The 25,345-nt window shown below is 40.1% G+C and overlaps 1 long non-coding RNA gene across 5 annotated transcripts in view; it reads right to left on the reverse strand.

The window, feature by feature from the left end:
• Positions 1-25,345, reverse strand: part of LOC125161159 (uncharacterized) — a 143,562-nt gene that overhangs the window by 78,635 nt on the left and 39,582 nt on the right. For 2 of the 5 annotated variants that reach the window (XR_007150484.1, XR_007150485.1), the window contains exons 1-2: positions 14,117-14,548; positions 9,896-10,064 (exon numbers count right to left, since the gene is read on the reverse strand). This is a non-coding gene — a long non-coding RNA (uncharacterized LOC125161159). Of the gene's footprint in view, positions 1-9,895; positions 10,065-10,916; positions 11,476-14,116; positions 14,549-25,345 lie in introns of those variants that run through there. The other 3 variants (XR_007150486.1, XR_007150488.1, XR_007150487.1) reach the window with 3 other exon arrangements.

Raw genomic sequence — 25,345 nt, forward strand, 5'->3', positions numbered from 1 at the left:
TATTCTACTGGTAAAACAGGCCAGCCTTATGCAATATGGGAAGGAACTACAGAAGGGCATGGATACACAGGGCTAGGACTATTGGGGGACATCTTGGAGGCTCGCTATCATACTTTATCTTAGGGTTTAAGAGTAAAGTTTATCCTAATCCATTAATGATGCCTGCATGAATGGGACATAGAAATGCTATCATGGATTCATACATGTATGCATGGGGATCTGTTATCCTAAAATTCCTGAGTTCAATATCCAAAATTTTCGAAGATTACTTTCATTCTGACCAAGTTCTGAAAAAGCACTCCCATTCTGGATGTAATTGTTCCAAAATGAGGCCAACCCCAATTTCCTACTAATCTAATTCTTCCTTTTGGGATTCATGTTGCTGAGCAGATCTGGGACAATACCACCCTACCTCATTTAGGAACATTTTGAGATCTTTCAGTTGTTTATGACAATGCCAGACTACTTTGGTCACTAATACAGGTTCAACATTCTAAAGACATTGTTTCTTCTAATTTGTAATTAACACGCATTCTTCAGCAAAACCATTCACTAGGAAAAAGCAACAAAATTTCAATTATCCTTCTATATTACCATATTCATATCCACATGGGAATTCCACAATATAAATCAGGTCTCAACAAGTTCTGCCCCCAGATTCCTTAGAATATAAAAAATGATATAAATAATTCAGTTTGCACATGACAGTTCAAAGTCTTCCTCTTTGCCCTCTTGTGACAAAATTAATACAAATACGTCCAAAGTAAAGTAACTGTCAAACAGCACAAGAGGTTCACTAGGAGGAAGAGTTATACTTGATGTATGTTTCAACCACGCCCTGAAATAACCTGTCAACACATAGCCTAAACAATATTCTTAGTTTGCTTCCATGGAATATGCAAATTGCAATCCAATTTCACAATTACATTTCCTCAGGTTTACATCCTTGGTTATATCAAGATCATACGAGCACGTAAGACTTAAGTTAGCAAACACAGAGCAAAATGTAAATACTTAGGCACGTGAACACCTAAAAACTCAAGTTTCAAAACTCACACTGTTAAAAGTTATGTGCGCTCTTTTTTAAATGATGTACTTGGTTATTTCTAACAGCATTTAAAAGCATGCCAGCAGGATATTATCTATTTGCAATATATTCTTGTACATCCCAGGGACTGGGAAAAAAATGTTAACATTGGAATGTTAGAATAAGATGTGAGTATTAAGTAAACAAAGGTATTTACCTGGAAAGAAATGGGTCAAACCAACAAAAAATACAGAGGAATGGTCTAAAGTTATCTTCATTGCTGAAAGCTCAAGTGTTTTATTGATTATCATTTTTTATTATGGTACTGGGTAGAGGAGTCTGAGTTTTTCTTTTTCAAGGAGACACCAACCTCTTTTTAATCGTTCTCCAAGTTAAGGGAAAAAAAAACTGCTTAAACTCTGAGAGGTATAGTCTTTTCTTAGGATGCCAGGAAGACAGATTTTAATTAATTTAATCACAGTAAAATCTCAACATCTAAAATAATTACCAGCACCTAGCCAAGAAACTATTATCTGTTGAAAGTAATCAGTAAAAGAGAGCCAGGCTGGTCAGTTAAGAATCCAACGAAAGCCTTTTTAGTGTTGCTGCTCAAGAGCAAAATCATCAGGCTTGAGTTGTTCTGCCTTAACTTCCCTTTCTCTTTTTCTCTGCCAACCCAAGCTCACTATAAAATGACCAAAGCAACTTGGATATATTTTTGGGTGAATCCCATCTCCATATGGTGCCTGTAAAGAAATCTGTTTTGTTTATCCAGTTTATAACAGTGAAATGTGATGATTACATTTTGCTTAATATATGTTTGCTGTATTGCAAAATAGTTTGGCTCTCTTAAAAATATAAGTTAGAAACAACGGGGTTCTGCTGAGTCATTCATACACATTAGCCCTGAGAGCATTAATTGAAAACAGCTGGGGAGTGACTTTTTTTTTAATAACAGCTTTATTGAGATATAACTCACATACCATAAAATTCATCCTTTTAAAATGTACAACTCAGTGTTTTAAATATATTCACAAAGTTGTGCAACCTCACCACTATCGAATTCCAAGACATCTTCATCATTCCCAAAAGAATCCCCATACATTAAACACTAAAAGTCACTCCCCACCTCCTCCTCCACCCCATCCCTGCAATAATCTATAATAGCTAAAGATTCTATAAATCTAAATAATCTATAAATATAACCAATTTATATCTCTATAAATCTGCTGATGGACAATTCATATAAATGGAACACTGCAACATGTGGCCTTTTGGATGGACTTTTTTACTCAGCATCATGTTGTAGCATATAGTGGTATTCAGAATAATATTCTACTGTGTACGTATCTATATATACATTGTGTATGTATGTATATTTATATATATACATACACCAAGATTTTTACTATATGCAGAAAATCTACAAACTCCACCAAAGAAACTATTAGAATACATGAATTAGAGAAAGTTGCAGGATACAAAATTAACACACAAAAACAATTTGTGTTTCTATATACTAATAACAAGCTACCAGAAAGAGAAATTAAGAAGACAATCTTATTGACAATTGCATCAAAAAAAAATAAAATAAAATTCATTGGAATAAATTTGAGCAAGATGGTGAAAGACCTATACTCTGAAAACTGTAAGACATCAAAGAAAGAAATTAAAACCAACACAAATAAATGAAAAAATGATACCATGCTCATTAACTAGAAGAATTAACATTGTTAAATGTCCAGACTACTCAAAACAATCTATAGATTTAATGCTCTCCCCATCAAAACACCAAAGGCTTTTTTCACAGAACTAGAACAAACAATCTTAAAACTTGTATGGAACCACAAAGGACCCCGAATAGCCAAGGTAGTCTTGAGAAGGAAGAACAAAGCTGGAGGTATTGTGTTCCCTGATCTCAAATTATACTAAAAAGCTAAATAATCAAAACAGTATGACTCTGGCACAAAAACAGACACAAAGATCAACAGGACAGAATAGAGGGCCCAGAGATAAACTCACGCTTCTGTGGTCAATTAATCTACAACAAAGGCAAGAATATACCACAAGGAAAAGATGGTCTCTTCAATAACTGGTATTGGAAAAACTGGACAACTACATGCAAAAGAATGAAAATGTACCACTATCGTACACCATATTTGAAAATAAATTCAAAAGGGATTAAAGACTTCAATGTAAGACCTAAAACCATTATACTCCTAGAGGAAACATAAGCAGGAAGCTCTTTGACAGTGATCTTAGCAATATTTTTTGGACCATTCTCCTCAGGCACGGGCAACAAAAGTTAAAATAAACAAATGAAATTACATCAAACTGAAAAGCTTCTGCACAGTGAATAAAGCCATCCACAAAATGAAAAGGCAACCTACTGAATGGCAGAAGATGCTTGCAAATAATATAACCAGTAAGAAGTTAAAATCCAAAATATATAAAGAACTTATGCAACTTAACATCAAAAAGACCAGCCAGACTAAAGAATGGGCAGAAGATCTGAAGAGACATTTTTCCAAAGAAGATATACACATGGCCACAAAGCACACGAAAAGGTGCTCAACGTCACTAACCATTGGAGAAATGCAAATCAAAACCACAACAAGGTGTCACCTCACATCTGTCAGAATAACTATCAAAAAGACAAGAAATAACAAGCGTTAATGAGAATGTGGAGAAAAGGGCATCTTCATATACTATTGGTGGCAATGTAAATTGGTGTAACCACTATGGAAAATAGTAATGGAGGTTACACACACACACACACACACACACACACACACACACACACACACAGAACTCTCATAAGATCCAGCAATTCCATTTGTGGTTTTTTATCCAAAGAAAACAAAAACATCAATTCAAAAGGATATGTGTACCCCTATGTTCATTATAGCATTATTTACAACAGCCAAGATAAGGAAACAACCCAAGTGTCTACTGATAGGTGAATGGATAAAGAAGATGTGGTGAATGTATGCAATGGAATGTCACTCAATGATAAAAAAAGAATGAAATCTTGCCATGTGCAACAACATGGATGGAGCTGGAGGGTATCATACAAAGTGAATTCAGAAAAAGACAAATACTGCATGATTTCACTTATGTGTGGAGTCTGGAAAAAAAACAACTGATGAACAAATATAACAAAACAGAAACGGACTCATAGATGCAGGAAACAAACCACTGGTTACCACAGGGAAGAAGTTTTCCAAGGGAGGGGAGGACAAACTCCCAGAGATAAACGGTACAGCAGAAAGAACATAGTCAATAATACCGTAATAACTTTGCGTAGTAAGAGACGGTAACTAGACTTATTGTGGGGGATCATTTCATAATGTAGAAAAATATCACATAACTATGACATACACCTGAAACTAACAGGATATTATATGTTAACTATACTTCAATTTAAAAAGATGAATCACGGACAATCCTTGCCTGTAACTAACACTATTGCTTTCCTTCTGCCCCCAAATCTTCCCAGATTTAAAAAAAAAATTAAAAAGAAAGGAAGTCAGGAAGGCAGGAAGGCAGAAGGAAGGAAGGGAAGAAAGAAGGAAGGAAGAGAGAGAGAGAGAGAGAGAGAAAAGAGAAAAGAAAAGAAAAGAAAAAGAAAGAAAGAAAGAAAGAAAAAGAAAAAAGGAAAAGAAAGGAAAGGAGAGAGAGAGAAAGAAAGAAGAAAACCCTTTTTTGTTCAGGCTTTAATGTGCCGAACTTCCACAGATAAGTCATAATTTCTCTGAATAAATCATGATAATTCTCATCTCCTTTGTCAAATAGTCTCTTTTCCAGCTTCCCTTGCAACTAGGAGCGGCTATGTGACCCAATTCTGGGAAATGAGACATAAGAGAACATTTGAGCTTCTCAAACCTTCTCCACTAATTAAAGGAGACTGATCTCCCACATACTACTCTCCTTCCTGCATGGGATGCTAGGGACACAGTGCCTAAAGCTGTGGCAGCTACCCTGTGACCATGAGGTTACCAACACAAGGAAGATGAATCAATTCACTTAGGGTGACGGGAAAATGAATATCTTGGGTCTTCAATAGCATCATTGAACCACAAAATATTCGTTCAGAACTTCTTATTAATAATATACATCATGATGACTTCAACAAACAAACAAGTCCTGGAACTTGTTTTCAGCAAACTTACAGACAGGCCAGATAGTGGAAATTCTCTGGGGAGTAAGCTTTAGGGGAGCTCCAAAGCCATTTTTCCCCTCCAGTGGCTGGCAAGGCTGCTGGTTTTCAAGGCTACCAAGCTCAGGAAGAGGGTAGAATTATGGCAAGTTTAAAAGTGTCATAAATCTTGCTGTTCTTGCTAAGATTCACCCATTGTTTTTGAATAAACCCTTCCTAGATTTTTGCCAGTTTTCATTTCCAGAGATCCCCTAAAGTTGATCTTGACACGTTTGCCAGTGTTCTCATTTCTTTTATGGAACAGTGAATTTTTGGAGGTCCTTCTTCCACTATTCCAGAAGCTGGCCCAATGTCTTTTTTTTTTTTTTTTTGAGATTCCTAATCCAGAATTTTGAAAAGCATGAACAAAAAAGAAGACTTGAGACATTTCCTTGGGGGGGGGGGGGTGTGTGGAAATGTATTTAATAAGAAGTAGGCAAGTGGATTAGTTGTCAATTCTAAAAAATAACAGAAAAATTGATGTGCCAATTAACCAATTATTAAATTTTGTTAGGTGCACAGCACACCCTGTGTACTGAGCTTCTTTTCCTTTTGCTTATTATTAATTCAGAACCAAACAGAACTGGAAAAAAATACTTTCATTATACTAAGCATGCAAATCCTTAATTATATTTCTTCATAGCAGTCACTGGTGAGAGTGAGGAGGGGAGATTCCTGATTTTTGTTACTTTTTCCATGCCCAAAGAATGTGTCAACTGCTGTGCTACCAAAATGAGGCATGTTGTGGCAGCTACCAGAGATGAGGCAACGTGCTGAGAAAATTAAACTCTTTCAGACTTGTCCTAAAAAACTTAACCCTTTAGTGTGATAGCAACATCTCAGAGATTGCCCCCAAATCCGTTGGAGCAGGAGTAGGGGCAGGGCGGGGGTGGGGAATCCCACTGCTAATAGTGAGGTATACATTATTGCAGTCCGGATTTTAGAGGGGTAAAGCATCTTTTTCTTCCTTCCTTCCTTCCTTCCTTCCTTCCCTCCTTCCTTCCCTCCTTCCTTCCTTCCTTCTTTTGTTTCTCTTTTTCTTTCTTTCTTTCTTTCTTTCTTTCTTTCTTTCTTTCTTTCTTTCTTTTAGGATAGCACTTGATATCCAACTTTCAAGATTATGTGAAATCTAAACACGTGTAGAATATTTCAATGTAGTTTTTATATTTCATAACACACTACATAGAGGCTGATGGCCTTAGGGAATCGATTGTTATCACTTCCAAAATTGGTGATGTTAGTAGAGAGAAGGTAGCAGAAGTTCTTTCCCTTCAGATATCTCCAAAGAGCAGCAATGGCTCCTTATAAATGTATAGCCCAGTCACCCAAACCAACAGCTGCTTCAGTATAATGGAAGCAAAGTGAGATTCCCAACGTAGATATCTATAAGCTTCGAGGCAGAATAAAGGTGTACTATGTTCCTTTCTTGATTCAGCTAATTGCTGAATGACATTTTAATAAGCACCTGAGATACGACAAACCTGCTATTTATATTAAAATCAGCTCCAAGCTGCAGACAAGAATTTTGACTAGAGAGCCCAACAGGAACGCCCCGATACCAAAGCTGGGCAAAATGAAAATACTCTAATCACTGTATATCTTTGAAGTCCATAAGCAAAGGGATAAGAAAACGTTCTCCCCTTCCTATAAGAAGAATCAATTGCAAAGGCTGCAGCGAGGATAATTTCTGTACAAGTTGTTAAAATCCTAATTAGAAATTTCAACTTGAAGATTCCAATAGTTCTTTGCTCTCATTTTATCTGAACTAACATTTTAGACGGTTGGTTTGTGATCTTCCAGAAAACCTTGTTTCAAGATAAGCCCTTTCATCTTTCAAATGGCTTTAGGGCATCCTTCTCAGTGCCAGGAACACAGCCATTCATTTCACAAATGAGGCCAAATGATGACATTACTTGGCCTTCTTTCACAAACATCCTTCCTATCCACAGCAAAGCAGTGAATGTTACAACGGCATCTGAGGCCTACGAATTGTCTCTGTAAATCCCCCCCCCACACACAAGAAAATCAATAGACGTTTTCAGAAAGTTAGAGCTCCCCTATACACTAATAAGCTGAATACATTGGGAGAAAGACAGTGTTAGAGAATTCCACTTCTGTGATGAGTCTTATTATGGTTTCTTGGCCTTTTTTTTTTTTCCAACTCAAAGACTGAAACCTGAGAGAAGGTAGTCCTTAGCCAATATGACTTTGAACAAATCACCTAAGCCTTACCTTATTTGCTTCCACCCCTTACGTATCAATGGAACACTAACAGTATCCAGCCCAAAGGACTGTACTGAGGCATAAGTCTGTGTCAAGTGCCTACTCCACGCTCTCGTCAATGCCCAATAACAGGTGGCACTGATGATGACAAGAATTGCATTGATGGTTGGTAAGTAAGAGGACACCGATGACTGGCTAACATTGAAATTTCGCTCAGAAACTCCCTGTTCTGTTGCTCGTCTTCCACTCGCCCTTGCAAGGTTTCCTTCCTCAGCACTCAGAGAGTTCAGATCCCCCAGAAGGAAAGAGAATCAACAGTTTAGTAAGTCCAAATGTCTGCAACATAAAGACGACTGAAAGAAAACAGTGAATAAATTACTCAGCAGGGTGAATTTGGATGCTGGAGCATCTATGTGGAGCCACTTCCTGCAGACAGCCACACAGGAAGAAAAGAAAGAATGAGACCAAGAAATAAGCAGAAGAGACAGCCCAGTGGAGAGTCCACCTGGAGCGAGTCTTTGTGAAATGGATTCACAGGTATCACTACAGTGAGCACCTTTGTCAGAAGAGCTGAGCCGTAGAGACTTTCCTAGCGTTGTGTGATTAAACTGTGACTCAAAGCAGCATAAATGCAGCATAAATTTAATTCTAATTCCTAGAGGAAAGTGGATTTGTCGATATGGTGAAGAAAAGTAAGATTTAAGCTTCTAAGATTTAAATTCCAAGGTTTTTGTGGTGGGGACAAGGGGTTTATTTCTGTTTGATTTCAAAGATGCGGATATTGGTTATTAAAACAATGTTTATGATTAATGTAAGAAAGAGGAGTAATATGCAGGAGTAATCATACAGATGTTGAAGCCCAAAGAGCTGAATCCAAATTCCATCTCTGGTTCGAATGAGCTGGACTAGAGTAAGAAAGTCATTGAATTTCTCCATGTTCAGTTCTCTCACTTATAAGATGAGAGAGCTTAATGACTTATTTTATTTTGTCCATATGCATTTGAAAACCTTTATGCATGCTTATCATTAAAAAAAAAAAAACCACACAGGTTATGTTAAGGTACAACAAAAGCCCTCCCCAACTCATTACTGACGATTCTCATTACTCAGATCTAACTACAATGAACAGTTCATATACATTAACATATATAAGATAAAGACATATATTTTACCAAAAAAATGATTCTACTATACTGACTATTATGCAATTGCTTTTTTATTCCTAGTGATATTTCATGAGCTCCATTTCAAGCAAGTCTAGGTAAATGTACTTCATCCTTTTTAATAAATTTTTTTTAACATTTATTTATTTTTGAGACAGAGACAGACAGAGCATGAATGGGGGAGGGACAGAGAGAGAGGGAGGCACAGAATCGGAAGCAGGCTCCAGGCTCCGAGCCATCAGCCCAGAGCCCGACGCGGGGCTCGAACTCACGGACCGCGAGATCGTGACCTGAGCTGAAGTCGGACGCTTAACTGACTGAGCCACCCAGGGGCCCTCAACCTTTTTAAATAACACATAACATTATGTTGTGTCATGGTTTATTTAACTTTTCATCCATTTGGAAATTTAGGTTGTTTCTATTTCTGTTTTTTAGGGGATACAAACATGGCAGAAATGAACATTCCTGGACATACATTTGTGTGCACTTAGGCTCACACGCCTGTTAATAATGGATATTTTACAATGCTTCCAAAAAATTGATATTTTTCTTCTTTCCCAAACCATATTTTTTTGTCTGAAAACATGTTGTAGAGAGCATTCACAAGTGATTCTGAATGACCTCTCTCTCTCCCTCTCTCTTAAAGAAATAAAGATACCAATATGATGACATTTTACTGAAAATCTGACAGAAAGCCTAAAGACAACTTTTCAGAAGGTGTTGTTTAATATCATCAATAATGGGATACAGTTTAACCTGTCAAGCCCCTCAGAATTTTAAAGAAATATTTGGGTCTTGATGAATGAGAATCATAACAAAGTAATGGCATAGTGTGGGAGAAAGGGGAAATATTAATTACCTAAAGAAAACCAGGCAGAGCTCAGCTGAGAAGACAAATCTCTTTTCTGACTGACATACTAAGTGAAAAGAATAATTCAACTTCAAAGCCAGAACAAAAAATTCGCTACTCACAATAATTTAGGAGTCAAGATTGACAGTTTGCCACAATAGTTAATCTCCTGATTCACATTCAAGGCATTGACTCAATAGAATGCCATCACTTATAGTATTGCCTAAACCTAATGAAATTTGCTACTGGAGATTTTACAACTTCCTGTGTTTAAGAACAAAGGTCCCTGAAAAAAATGAGATGTCATTTTAGCTGTTCATGCCCCCTTTTCAACTCAAATACTGCACATTACATCAAGTCAACAAAATATAGTGATTAAAACCAGTCAAATTTACTACAAAGGAAACAGATAATATGATGGATGGCATGTTTACCTGCTTCTGAAGGCGGACTATCAAGTGGAAGAAGGGAAAGTCAGGTAAGAATGGCATGACCACCCTCTTGTCTTCTTCCAACAAGGCATCCATCCAAAAACACTGATTTACCTTCCACATGCTTTATTTCTGGGGGGAGCATCCATCTTCTCAGAAAGAGACACATTTCCTATGTTAGAGGGAAGAATTTCAAATTAGTGAGTTATTGATGTATTAAAATTTTTGGAAAGGAATAAGAAAAGTGCGGTGAGAAAATTACCAAACCCAAATCTTTGTATTTTTTTTTTTATGGAACCTTATCACAAGGTGGTGATGTAATTCTAGAACCATTCCAGTGAGCCAATTCATCACCCCAGCTAGTGTTTTCCTTCTCTATAGCTGCATCACTGAGAAAGTTCTGAATGTGGTATATTCAAAGAGCCTAGGGCTGATAATTTCACAAAAATTACAGTCTTTATGGCCTGAAATTATTTATATTAACGTACTCTGAAGAAAATCCTGAGTCTATCATAAGGCCATGTAACAAGTAACTGAGGGGTGCCTGGGTGGCTCAGTTGGTTGAGCATCTGACTCTTGATTTTGGCTCAGGTCATGGTTTCACGTCTCATGAGATTAAGCCCTGCATTGGGCTCTGCACTGACAATGTGGAGCCTGCTTGGAATTTTCCCTCTCCTTCTCTCTCCACCCCTCCCCCACCTCAAAATAAATAAATAAACTTTAAAGAAACAAGTAACCGAAACTGAAGTCTTAGCAATTTCATAATATCCAATCCTTACTTTCTCAGTATTGTTATATTTGTAAAACAAAAGTATTCTGCAGGTTTTTAACATTTTAAGTATTTCAGAACAATTCCTGTGTAAAATATCCAGCACAGAGAGACAGCTAAGTTTCCTATAAATCCCACAGAAATGCTTATCTTAGACACAAATGTTTCATTCAGAAATATGTCATTAAAGGAGCTTGGATTCTACACAGCCCCTGCTTTCAAGAGAACTCTCATCTGTTGGTTTCTGTTTGTTACCTGCCTGACTTCCATTCATTCCCCTTTTGCATCCTGATTTTCCGTGTACTGCTCTTTCCATAATCTCAGGAGGGTGATGTCCATCATCTCCACAGATCCAGAAGTGGACAGGTGACTCAAGTCTGACCAAGCACAGCATCACATCCCTGGGACCATAGTGATTCATTCAAGGATGAAGAAAGGAGTTCAGTCTGGGCTGGCTATAGCCAGTGAGTTTCACTTCCAGGAATCCATTTTAGAAGACAGACCTTCTGTTTCCATGGCCGTTGCTTTTATTTGATGCATACCTTCCCAAACAAGCCTTTCCTTCAGCTGCCTTCTCAATTTGCTAGGAGCTTTTGGAAAACGAAATCATCTTCAGATTAGGATATTTCATTCTTTTTTCTTTGCTTTGATCATTTCTACCCCCTTCAGGTTGCTTTTTTTTTTTAATTTGACTGCAGCCAGCCCTCTCCATGTCTTCATTTCTAGAACTACAGTATCCAGGAACGATCCAGAGAACAGAAAAACGTTTTTGCTGCAGAAGGATCAGGATCTAGGCACCATGTGGCATTCAGTTGGAGAGTTTCTTATATGTTCTTTACAAAAACAACAAAACAAGAAATAAATAAGAAACCAGAACCAAAAAGGAGCCATCCCAGCACTTCTTTTCTCTCTTCTTGAAGCTTGGCTTTGCATTCTGCAAAACAAAGCAATTTACTGGCAGTGCAAAGCTCCTGTGTCAGTTACAACTCCTTCTCTTGCATGGGACTAAAACCTCAACTCGAACTGACTTAAATCAAAAAAGAAAGAGAGAAATAGAGAGAAGCCTCTTTTTCAGAAATGCCCAGGATAGACGCTGGCTTTGGGGCACAACTAGATTCCAGACCCAAATGATATTATTAAGACCCATTTTCATTTCCCTTGTGCTGGCGTTAATGGTCACAAAACTCAGGGTTCAAGTACCTGTAGATAGAGGAAGAGAAAGCATATGCAATGCATTCATTCCCTCACCTACCCCCCTCTCTCTCTCCACACAGTTGCTTCCTGGCTACAAACCCCTGTCAGACTGTGGCATCCCAGAGACGGAGGCTTCGGATCACAAGTCTAGGTGACCCCAACACATCTCTCCAAAGTTAACTAATTCAATCACTATGCCTAATTGCAAAAACCCTGGTGGGACGCTCTCAGAGGGGCCATCTGTATCTACCCCGAGTTCATTCAGAGGAGCCATGAAAGCCACCTCTTTTGGGCTATAAGGCAGAGCATCTCAGAAAGCTGAAGGGGAAAGAGAAAACCAAAGGACTCTCAGGCATAATACAGTCCCCACCACAATGTATACACACACACTTCGCAACCACTGAGGGTCTTCCTATTACTCCAACCTATTCTCCCATGTGGTTAGGGATGGAAATGAAGTTGAACAACTTTCTCCTCTCGGGCTATAAATAATCCACACTTCCAACCTCTCTCATGTGTTTCCAAAGTGCAAGCTTCCTCATAGCCCGCGGAAGCAGGGTCAGGACATCTCTCAGAATACTCTAAAACAGAGATGAGTCCAGTAAAACCCCAGGCCAACTCCAGCCGATGTTCTAACTAGTCCCAGATATGCCAGATCCAACGAGTTCAAATCTTGACTCCATCAATTATTAGCCAGGTTGTCCCTAGAAAGTCATTCAACTTCTCTGTGCCACATTTTCTTTGACTGTAAAATGTAACCGTTGTGGTCTTTGTGGTCCCTCCTCTATGATACTCTGCAATGATTTATACAGTGGGCCTGTTTGGTGGTATTCTCTTACATCTAAACTACTGTTAATACTCTAATCTTCTTCTAGACCAAGAAGAATTATTACATGTCAAAAAATAAAAGGAGCATCGGTATGGAAATACAAATCTGAATTCTCAAGCCAGCCCTGACCCCAGTCATTGTGCAGCCTTGAGAAGGCACTAGGGCCCCTGGATTCTCTCCTATAAAATGAGGGAATTAGAGTAATTGTCTCCATGTTTCCTTCCAGCTTTATTCTAATAATACTCCTTAAGTGTAACAACTATTTTAAGACTGGACGTGAGGTAACTCACATGTTACCGTCATGGAAACATTAAGATGTTTTGTTAAATAAAGGAAGTACCAGGATGCTGTCAAATATGGAATTCTCTTGTATACGCGAGGCTGGAGAAAAAAAAAATTAAGACCGCGACTTCTTAGTAACACTTCTGATAAGCTCTCTGGGGTACCATCCTGAGAGAATATAGCTCTTCATTAAGATGTCCTAGCCCAGCACGACAGAAGACAATATGCAGAACATTTTCCCTTGTAATATGTTGCTGTGTTTTTGTGGGTCGGTTGTTTTTTCCTCTATTGATTCCATTTACTGGATAACTACTAATTGTTTCCTTGGCCTAGTAGTAAGCCCCATTTGTGATTTATAAGATGGATTCCAAAGCAATCTTTATCTTGTTGGAGGCAGAGAAATTGGCTTGCTGTTACCTTATAGTCTTCTGGGTTCTGGAGGAGACTTACCCTGAGCAGTATTATGTCTGAGTAAGGAGCCGAGCAGTCCCCGGGCTGTCACAGCCATATATCCTTGGTATACCACGAAATACGCTTTTGTTCAAAAATCATTTTCAAGTCACTGCCCAGGCCTCTCCACAGAAGCAAATGCCATTCCATCATTAGTTTCTCTTCTGACCTGTGCTCAGGCACAAACACATTCTCCTACAGCATCAAACACTCTTCAGCAAAGACTTCATCCTCAAACCATCCCATCAAAGTAATGAACAGAGGACACTTAACAGCAGGACTAATCTTGAGTTTGTGCCCTATTTTGTGAGCCCAATCGCATCTTCTTTATAAAAGGCAAGAAACCAATTAGAAGCGCAACATTCATAGATGAGGATGAAAGAGTGCGGTATCTGACACTCCAGAGAAATAAGGACGATAGAAAATCCATTTGTTGAGTGCAGACTACCGGCTGAATTTTAAATGCAGTGTCAAATTAAATCCGAGTAAGAGCTTAGTGGGGGAGGTCGTGCAGACGTTCCTCTTTCCTTTTTACCCTTTTACAGGGTTATGAAGCAACTTGTCCAAGGCTGCTGAGATGCTAAGTAGCTGAGCTGTGACCTGGACCCAGGGCTGTCTTGCTTTCAAGACTATGCCCCCAACTTTACCCCAAGATGCCCAAATATCATGTGATATAACTGGGAGAGCATGGGCCTCGTACCTCATTCAGATCCACACTGATGCATATTACACAGTTTCCTATATAATGACCTGTGCCTCCTTCTAGAGCACTTTCATAATGCCCCAAAAAGTGAAATTGTTCTCAATATCTTGCTTACTTGAAAAGGCAGATTACACTCGTCATTCAAAACAAAATAGCTCCCCCTACAGTTTTTGTTCCATACACATCCTCAGCTTTGGCAAAGGAGGAGGGAATCCGCAGGTCGGCAAGGCTGAGCTGAGCGTTTCCTCCTTATTGATGGGAGTAATTATCAGTCCATCTGCTTAGAGAGGATCAGCGGGTGCTACTCGGAATGAGAAGATGTCCCTTTCGCATTTTTCTCCATTTCAGCAGAATCAATCTATAATCTGTTAAGAGCCCTGCACTGATTCTGACTGGCTCCAGGCTGGAGTGAAAGTGAACTTTCTGGAGGCCGAATTCCCTTCTGATTTGCAGCCCAGGGCTGGCAAAGGCATTCTGTCAGCCTTCCAAGCCCTGAGATTCCTCTGTGACATCACAAGTGCCGGCTTTGCCCGGCGCCCAGTGCCTCCCCGGAACTGTTTGGACCAGCGCACAGCTGTGCGTCAGCATCACCCCTGGACACGGCCCCCACGTGCGTTCCCATGAGGCTGCAAGCGGGAACACCACTGATGATGCAAGACTGGTGGGAACTTCTCTGCAGTGTCATGGGTGCTCAGGGGGCCTGGGAACGTCACGAATGCGGAGTGGCCTAATGTCATTTGATCTCATCATTATGCCTTCCAACAACAAGCTGTCTCTACCCCTCTCCCATCTGATTCCTTCCCTTAGAGCATTTCCTAAGAATATGGGTGGGAATGATGGGGAGGAGACCCTTCCTATGTCCATGCAGAATCTACCTAAGTGGATAAATGAGTACCATGCGTAAGTACCATGCATAAGTACCATGCATAACAGTCAGAACTCCAGCCCTCCCCCCATTGATACCAGACAATTAAATGAGAAATGCAGCTAAAAGGTAAAAATTTTAAAACATAGACATAGTGATAGCTACTACCTAATGAGTTCTTCACATAGACTAACCACTGTGTTAACAACTTTACATGTAACGTTTCGTTTAGTTCTCAAAACAGGCTTATGAGGCCTGTTCTGCTAATACACCCATTTTGCAGAGGAGTAAACGAAGATTCAGAAGAGCTAAATAATTTTGCCAAGCTCACACAGGTGTCAAAAAGCAGAGCACAGAGTTGAACTTGTATCTCACTCCAGAGTCCATGCTCTTAGCACTCTGCAGTACTGCTTCTCCGAAACAGAAATGCCAGCTTTTATGCAGCTACTTACGATAGAAAGTACAAACGGATCCTAGAAATGACCCTTAAAATACTCAGATACTTAAGAAAATTGAAATTTTGAAATGAGCACGCTTGCCTCATAAAGGTTGTTCTTTGCATCCAAAAATGGCCTTTCACTTCACTGACTGGACGTGACAGTTAATGTGTATAGAATGGTTTGTGACTTTTCAAGCATTTCCATGTACGCCATTGGATTGGATATTGCCAGGAATCTGTGAGAAACAGAGGGCAGGCATTATTATTCCCACTATCTAGATAAAGTGGCAGGCTTAAGGCCATTCGGTGACATGGCCAAGGTCCCAGAGTTTAAAAACAATGCGTCCCAACTCAGTTCACAGCTTTTTCTAGTCCCCAGAGATGCCTGACTTGGGAACAGAGAGTAACTTCAATCTTTCCGCCTGGTGCTGAGGACAAACCCAATCCTTCAGACCCACTTCCTTCCATCTCAGTTAAAGATGTAACTGGCCTTTCATCCAGACACCTCCATCCAGGGCCAAGATTGAGTCACTTATTTGTGCTAATTCTCCCTGCCTACCCACATTTGAGGAGCGGCTTGTTCAGAAAATTCCCCCAAGTTTTCAGACCAGCTGAAAGTGATGCGCAACAGAAAAGATCACAAGGCAGGAGGGATGGATGGGAGTGTGGCAGACTAAACATCTGGGGATGACACGGCCCAAACTGGTGAATTTATTTTAAACAAGTCGCCTAGTCTGAGCTGTGATCACCTTCCCCATGTCAACGTTATCAATGGAATGACCTCCTAAAATTTCCTGCGGCCACTCAGGTCCATTTTTCACAGTGAAACAGTGTCATCTTACAAAAATGCAAGTCCCTCTCAGCTTGAAGCCTTCCAAATGCTTCCTAAAGCTTTCAGGCTTAAGACACCAAATCCTTATAATATGTAACCCCAGCTGATTTGTCCAAATTCTTAGGTCATTCCCCCACCAGGTGCCTTTCCCCTCTGAGTCTTCTTCTTAATCTCTTTGCCTAATACATGAAAAGCCTCTTTATAATCTCCCTCACAATAACCCCCAACATAGGCTTGGGCATCTCCAGAAATAGCCTGGCAAGACACCCATTCCCTGGATAAGCATACCAAATTATCATTCACTAGTTGAATCCCAGTCAGTTCCTGAAGTCCCACAAATCTGGGTCCAAATCCCCTTCCATTACACTAGCTGTGTGAGCTCTGTCTCAGTACCTCAGTTTCCTCATCTGAGAGGTGGGCAACCTCAGAAAGTCACTGTAGCAAGTAAATGAGAACACACGTAGAATGATTCAAAAAGTGCCTTACACGTGTTTAATAAGTATTAGTCACATCATCATCATCGTTATCACCATCACCATCATCATCCTCATCATCACTTTCCCCACGTTCCTTCCATTCACTTGGCTACACACCCCAAGTGTCTTTATCCAATGCCTAGTAGTATAAGCTATTTTTTAAATTAAAACATTTATCAAATCCCCACAGGACTCTCTAGAGCCCAGAGACTTTTTTTTTTTGACAGAAAAGTGCCTGGATTATGGTGAATATTTCCCTAGCCCTGCCGCCAAGTTTGTGAGGAGTTTACTGACCAGGACCACAAGCCATGCCCAACCTCCTTCCACAAAGCCATGCCCATACCTCACACCCATGCACACAGACCAAAGAGTAAGTTAATTTCCTGGTTCAGTTGCTTTTAGAAAGGGATTTCTAACTCAACTTGAGTTTCTACTACGTCAACCCTATAGGTGTAGAGGTAATTGAAGAGACGGTAGGTGACAAGTAAGGACCAGAGGCAACTACATCAGGACTTTCTTTTTAACAGAAGGATGGAGAAATAAAATAACCAAAAAAAACCTGATGCGGTGCTCTCATTTGTGTTTCAGGTTCACGGCAAAAAAATCAATATGGTCTCTGTCTTTTCTTTCAAGATCTCAAATGCTTCCTACTTCAAAGCATATCATCTGTTTAGTTACTGCCTTTCACAAAGACACAAAGTGAGACATTAATTTGTGCAGCATGAACTGAATTTCCAAAAGGTATACATGGGGAGTGTACATGAGAAGAATCTGTGGATACAATCTAGTAAAGCACACTGCCCTGCCTTGGTGATGGGAGTAACTGTGCTCAGCGCATGTGGGTAGATTCCACTATTTCATCACACTCACGTCGACAGCACAAATGCCATGCCAGATGAATCATTAAGGAGCACCATATTTTCTTTGTACCTACAGCCTCTTCTAACCATAATGCAGTGGTTAAAACAAGCAAGTGATAAAAACCGTGGGCCAGTCTATTATTTTTACCCAAATATACCATAGCAACCACAGGGACGAAACAGACAAGACAGAAAAAAAAATCAACCTTTAGAGCATAAATTTAGGTAATTCAAAATGAAATCACCATTCAAGGAACCCAGTTCATCTCACCTTATCACTGCAAGAGGGCAGCCAACTCAGGGCAAGAAAAAGATATTAATTCCTCAGTTCCTACTCACTTTACCATTGCCTCTCCACCCCTGGTATGACTTCAGGTTCCCCATCAGGTTCTGCTCTAAGCAGAGCTCATGAGAAAGCTTATAGTAACACCTTTTATCTCCCTCTTCATGGCCCTTCATTGCAACCATTTCTACCTTTCTGTCCTCAAGACACTCAGAACAATGCTGGGTAAATCCATGGGACTCCTTTGATTACAAGTGACAGAAACTAAACTTAAATTCATTAAGCTACACAGGAGTGTTTGGCTCTAGTAATGGGGAAGTCCAGGGTTAAGCTGGCCTCAAGGAGCCCAGTACCTTAGACAATGTGATTATATTTTACCATCCCTCTCCACCTCCCAGCTCAGATTCTCCTTGATATCCTCCTTTTCTACTGATTGGCTGCTGGCTAGTGGCCAGCCTCAGCGATGGAATGGTAAAGAAGCATGAGTGCAGAAAACTCCAGCTTTCCATCACCCCTGCTTAGCCACACCAGAGCATCTCCCTTCCCTCATGGCTCTATATAAAATTGCAGGAAAGGACTCTGATTGGCCTGAACTGGGTCATGCACTCATTCCCGTAGCCTTGGAAACAGGTAGCTATGATTGGCCTGGCCTACTTGTGTGCCCACGCCAGCAGCCACAGGGCTAGGTCTTGTGATTAGCAGCTCCTCACAACCAGAACAGTTCCTACGAAAAGAGGTGTGTTTGGTGTTCCCAGAAGGTGGGTGGGAAGACAAAAATAGCATCTGTTCACTGGCTTATCTCATTAAGCCTTTATTTCCAGGATACTCACACACTCTGACCCCCCTGTGCCTTAACTGATGACCTTTGTTTCCCACTAAATATTCCCCGCTATAACCCTTATAAAGACCGGCCTTTTGGAGACCATCTTAAAGCTCTACTTCATCTCATTTTCATACTTAAAGAAATTCAGCCTAGCAACCACAAGTAAATAAAAATCAATATAAATGTTTACTACATTCTGATATGGAAAAATGCCAGCTTAAGTATTATTCTTGTACCTCCCGGAAAAATATTCTCTGAGCATTCCCTCTTTCTCCAATTCTGAGATGAATGAAGGTGGCTCTAAAGGTCAGTGAACCTGCGCTGCTCTAACACCAACAATTCCTCTCCAAACCTGTCCCACTTTTCATTCCCCCCTTAATATCTCTATCTTTTTCCTCCTACCATTTGCTTTTTGACCTTTCTAGAGTAATTAGCTAGCATTTCCAGACCTCACCATTTGCAGTGATGTATATAATAAAGACCAAGATGATGACGATCAAGACAGAAATCAATTTGGTGGAGCAGGAGGAGCCCCGGAGGCAAGCTGGCAAAGTCAGGTTTTTCTTCAGCAGGTGAGGGAGGCAGATCTGTGAAGGTTCGCATGTTGATGCATTTTTCCCTGAGATACACTATTCACTTAAAGTCTAGCCACTCATTTCACAAACTCACTCAGAACCAGAGTCACACAAAGCATGTAGCATAGACTGTATTCTCATGAGATGTTACATGATGAAAGGCTTTGTAATTACATAAATGTGGGAAATGTTTATATTTGATGCCTCCAGGTGAGACTTATGATGCATCTTAAAGGCTCTGAGAAGTCCAGTGGTAAAGGAATACGTTTAACTTAGTTTGCTTAGTATTTCCAAAACTAATTAACTGATAAAACTATTCAGGGTAACACATATTAACAGTCTTTTGAATATACTTTGAGCACTGCAATGCTAAGAGATTTGTAGATAATAATACCTTCTCGGGAGAGTTTTTATGTTTTTGGAGGCTCATCCCCCACACAAAGCTCTAATGGTGAAGATGCTGGCTGCACGGCTGGCCAGCATTCTGTTCTTGGAAGCAGGACCCTCTGATAATTAGTCTTGTACTGCCTGCATTTGGCTTGGAATTGCTCTCCACGTGAAACTGCTGACCTACTGGGCAACATGGGTAACAGAAGAACCGTGAGCCCACTGCAGACCTCCCTCCCATGAAACCAGTTTAGTGCTCTCACGGCTCCTACCGCACCTTGGGCTTGTTACCAGTTTCCTACAAAAAGGACCCAGTTCTGTTTATCAGTGTTTCAGGAAACTTCTCCAAGCTCCTCCCTTTTTTGGTCCTGTTAAATATGTGTGTCCTCCACCTTGCCACTTCTGGTTGAGAACCTTTGGCTTTGGGCTGGGTTTCTACCTCTCTGCCTAGCCCCTTAGATTTAATGTTCTGGCCCAGATGACTAGCTCCAGCTCCAGGTCTACTCTCATACCTTAAAACTACAGGTCAACTTCACCCTCTTAAACTCAGGTTCCAGAACCCCAGCTGAGGGATGAACATACACTTACTACTGGTCTTCAAGGGAAATAGAGAAGTTCTTCTTTAAAATATCCTATACATTTTACCTCTTTCTTTTGTCAAACTTAGTGCACACACTCGCGCTCTCCCTCTCTTCCTCTCTCTCTCTCTCTCCCCCCATATATATAAATATATATATAACTTAAATCTCTCTCCCCCCATATATATAAATATATATATAACTTAAATCTCTCTCTCCATATATATATATAACTTCAATATCTCTCTCTCTCTCTCTCTCTCTCTCTCTATATATATATATATATATAACTTAAATAACTCTCTCCCTCCCTCTCTCCCTCTCTCTCTCTCTCTCTATATATATATGTATAAGTATATAACTTAAATCTCTACACCACCTCTGAGATTTCAAGCCTCTTGAGAAGAAAAATCTCCATTTTTTCATATATTTCACAATGCCTGCATAAAGCCAATTGCACACAATAAGTATTTGATGAATGTTTATTGACTCCACAAATAGGAAAGTGAATGATCTTTTATATACCATATGGAATTTTGCTTTTGAGGACCAAGAGAAAAGATAACAGATTTATAAATGCAATGTATAAAAGTAAGAGAACATTACATCTTGTTAATTTAGGATTCCCTAATTCAAAAGCTGTGTTAATTCCCACAGAGTGGTGATTTTGCTTGCCTCCATACAAGCCCAGGTCCATCTGGCAATGTCTGGAAATATATCTCATTGTCACAACTGGGGTGGAGGGAACAGAACTATCAGCATCTAGTGAGTAGAAGCCCGGAGTGCTGCTAAATATCTTACAATGCACAGGACAGCCCCCACAACAACAAAGAATCGTGTGACCCAAAATATCAAGTACCGGTACTAACAAATCCTGCCACAGAGATCAGGCAAAAGCCCTCCTTTTCATTGCCCAACAGCAAAAAGCTTTCTAAAGAAATTAATAGCCTAAAAAGATTCCAAAAAGAATTTAAGCTTTTCCAAGTGCATAAAGTCACCTGATTTGCTTTCATCAAAGAGTGGTCCTCATTATTGTTATTATTCCACTCTGTAATCACCCAGAATGCTTTGCTCATGCTCTGTGTTTGACCAATTGCTGAACTGAATTGCTTAAATGCTTTCTCTTCTTAGTGATGCTTTTGTCCATATTACAGGGTAGGAACCAAATTTAATTCGCTAGTCATAGGACAAATATTTACCACAAACAATAGCATTCCAACGGTTTGAATATCTAACCGCCAGAATGGCTTCTATAAAAGAAATTGTAAGCACAAATGCTCAGTTAGCATTTAAAGACCCAACTGCTCATAAGCCAGACAGTACATGCACAAATTACTGCTTTCTTCACTTGACAACTGCTGTTTTTATCTTGACACATCCACTTAAAAATTATTTCTGACAAGAATCTTAACAGCTTTAAATCAGTCTAATTAAAAGTAATACAGTTTTGCTAGAAAAGTGTTTGAAATTATACAGTATTGCACAGTTGACTTCTCAAATCAAGTTACTGAGTGCATTAGTAAATGCCAAAAACACCTCCACTGATATATGGCCTCCTATCAAAGGAAAACATTTCTGCTATTCTTATGGAAGTTCCTAGCTGCGAAGTTGTAGGTGGTGAAAAATGCTTAGAGCCTTTCGGTGGTGTATCAGCACCATGTCCTCAAACGTTATATAGATGTGGTAGGCAGCCTGTGACAGTGATCACTGGGATTTCCGGTGATCCTCACCTCCTGGTATCCACATCCAGTGTAACCCCTTTCATGGGAGTATGTATGAAACCTGGTGACTCACCCCTAACAAAAAAATACATATATATAGCACAGGTAATGGGATGTCACTTCCATGATGACGTTACGAGAGAGTCTAGCTTCCATCTTGCTAGCTTTCTCCCTTGCTGGCATTTTTTCCTACCCTCTTGCGTCTTTGCTACCGTGCTGTCAGTTGCTCAACGGAGAAGCTTACACAGGAAGGGACTGACGGTGGTCCACAGCACATAAGGAGCCAAAACTCTGTCCAACAATGCACAAGTGACCGAATCCTCCCAGAAAATACGTGAATGAGCTTGGAAGTGAATCCCTCCCATATAAGCCTGGAGATGACCACAGCACCATGACAGACTCAAAGCCTGGCTAGGCTGCCCCTAAATTCCTGTCCCACAGAAGCTATGAAGTAACATGCGGTCATTTTCAGCTGCTAAGTTTGAGGCCATCTGTTGTGGAGCAGTAGGTAAGTAATACACAATATAACGTCTAAATATTTCTATTCTTTTAAAACTTTTTCATACATGAGACTGGGTGACTCATTTGATTAAGCACCCAACTTTGGCTCAGGTCGTCATCTCTCAGTTTGTGAGTTCAAGCCCCACATTGGGCTCTGTGCTGACAGCTCAGAGCTCAGAGCCCGGAGCCTGCTTCAGATTCCCGCTCCCTCTCTCTGTCTGCCCAACCCTCTTTCTCTTTCTCTCTCTCTTTCTCTCTCTCACTCTCTCTCTCTCCCTCAAAAATAAATGTTAAAAAACATTTTTTTAACTAAATAAAATTTCTTCATTGACAAAAGGCCCACATCTCCCATTCCCTGATGGGTATTTTTTACGGTTCCATCATAAACATCTCTTCATGCTCTTAAACTAAACTTTGCATGTCCTCAACCCCACACCAGTATTGTGTCCTGATGTCTATATTTCTTAAAAGCATGCTCCTTTACACTCTTTACCAAATGAAGAGAACGAGAAATGCAATCTTGGTCATCTGGGTTGAAAGCACAGGTGTCAGAATTAACTTCTCCGTTTTCTTATTGACAATTCTACACACAGCCGTGATGCCCTCAGACTGTGTCTCCTTTCTTCACATCCCTCCTTCCTCGTTTCCTTATGTCCGAACTAATGTAATTGTCCAAAATAGACTTCTTCTCCAATTCACTTTGTACCTACAAAACTGGATTATACCTCTTAAAACACCACTTTTCTCATTTTACATGACACTTTTGCCAAAAAGTATTGAGAAGACACATTCATGTTTGGAAAATTACCTTTGACCAAGATATTCATTCTCAAAGTACACGTGGCATGCCAGTTTCTGTCCCTTTTGTGACCAGGGCCTTATGAAAACTGGACTATTAAGGTTGTTCTGTCCAAGTGTTAGGGCCAAATAAAACAATACATCCATTTGATATAACGTATCAAAGGCTGTTGATCAAGGCTGTTGTTAGAGGTTAGGGTCCCAGGAAGTGGACTGCAAGGTGGAGATAATTACCAGGAGAGAAGATTATTAGAATCTTTAAGAACCTTTAAGAATGATGGCAGTGGGGGGAGAAAAAGGGGAAGCAGGACCGGGCAGAGGAGATGCTGGGTGACAAAGTAATCACTACAAAGCCTCAGCCTTATTCAGATTAGCATCTTTAATCAGAGAAGCCTAAAACTGGGAACAATTCAAAATTGTTCATCAACAAAATTAACTGTGGCATATTCAGACAAGGAACACTATGCAGTTAAAAAAAAAAAGAGCAAACTACTGTTAATTCGACAACATAGATGACTTTCATAGGTGTGATATTAATCAAAAGAAATCAGACACCAAAGGGTAATTAATGTATGATTCCAATTATATGAAGTTCAATAAGTAACAAAATTAACCTATGGGAAGAGAGATCAGAACAGTGGTTTCTCTTAAAGGAGAGAATGAGAAGAGACAAGTGCGAATCTTGGAGGGGTAGGGGCACTGAAAACATCCTGTCCCAGTCTCGATAGCTGTTGTATAGGATATATAAAGATATCTAGATCTAGATATACATGTACATATATATGTAAGAATTTCTCAAAGTATACACTGAGTATTTGTATACTGTGATGTATTCATGGTTTTTTTTTTTAACGTTTTATTTATTTTTGAGACAGGGAGAGACAGAGCATGAACAGGGGAGGGTCAGAGAGAGGGAGACACAGAATCTGAAACAGGCTCCAGGCTCTGAGCTGTCAGCACAGAGCCCGACATGGGGCTCGAACTCACGGACCGTGAGATCATGACCTGAGCCGAAGTCGGCTGCTTAACCGACTGAGCCACCCAGGCGCCCCGATGTATTCATGTTTTAAATGAGAAAAATAAGTATCAGCCAAACAAAACAACAATTTTCTCAAGAGAATATGTCCATCCTCCTTGGTCACCCAGCTACAGGTGCAGACAATTTTTCAAATAAATTTTCACAGCTGTATGGCTATATGTATACCTCTACCCATAAAGTGTAGGATACATGCACCAATACAAAAGGAAGACACCTGTATAATGACAATGGTCATCTCTGGCCACTTCAATTGCATGCAGTTTTCATTTTCTTTTTTTTACCTCTTCTATTTAAAAAAAAACGAGCATTGGTTGTTTCTTATGTAAGGGAATGAGTGATTATTCTTTTTAAAATGCATAATTCACTGAAGCATGAGCTAAAACAGAAAAGCGATGCTGCAAGTGAGGTTATAAGCACCGTAGTCACTTGGAGCATGTGTTCAACAGCAAGGTGAAAGAGTATCTTTTTCAGGACATGAGAGTGGAGATCAGTATAGAATGCCAATGAGGAAAAGGTGCCACATTAAAAACGAGCTGAAAATGACTCAAGCGGCAATGACCATGCATTCGGTGGGAATACCCAATTTGAAGGACCACCGCATAACTGCTGACAAACAGGGATTTCTGACAAGCAGCAGGCAGAGACAGAGGAGCTGTCCCCACATGGGGGCTCTGATCTCCCAGAAGGCCAAGAGCCAGCCCGATCCTCTGACAGTGACAAGCTCTTTCTGTGCCTGTGGCCTCGGATGCTGCACAGAAGACAGGCCAGAGAGATGCAAAACAAGAAAGCCTTTCAGCCATGTTCCGACACCAGAGTGACTGGGACGTCAGCCCTGAAGTCTGGGAATACCCCAAGTAAGCCACAGTGACAGGTAAATAAAGAAGGGTGTGAATTTGTCAGATTCCAAAGGCTTCCAGCCACTCTGACTCATTGCCCACTGAAATCATTTTGCAACGATCCGACTGTTCCCAGATCTCCGTACCATGGAGCATCACATTGCCTGCCAGCACAGCTCAGGATCAGGAATCCTTAAGAGCGGCCGAAGGAAC

The sequence above is a fragment of the Prionailurus viverrinus genome, chromosome A2, assembly GCF_022837055.1.
Source record: "Prionailurus viverrinus isolate Anna chromosome A2, UM_Priviv_1.0, whole genome shotgun sequence".
NCBI classification, from domain to species: domain Eukaryota; kingdom Metazoa; phylum Chordata; class Mammalia; order Carnivora; family Felidae; genus Prionailurus; species Prionailurus viverrinus.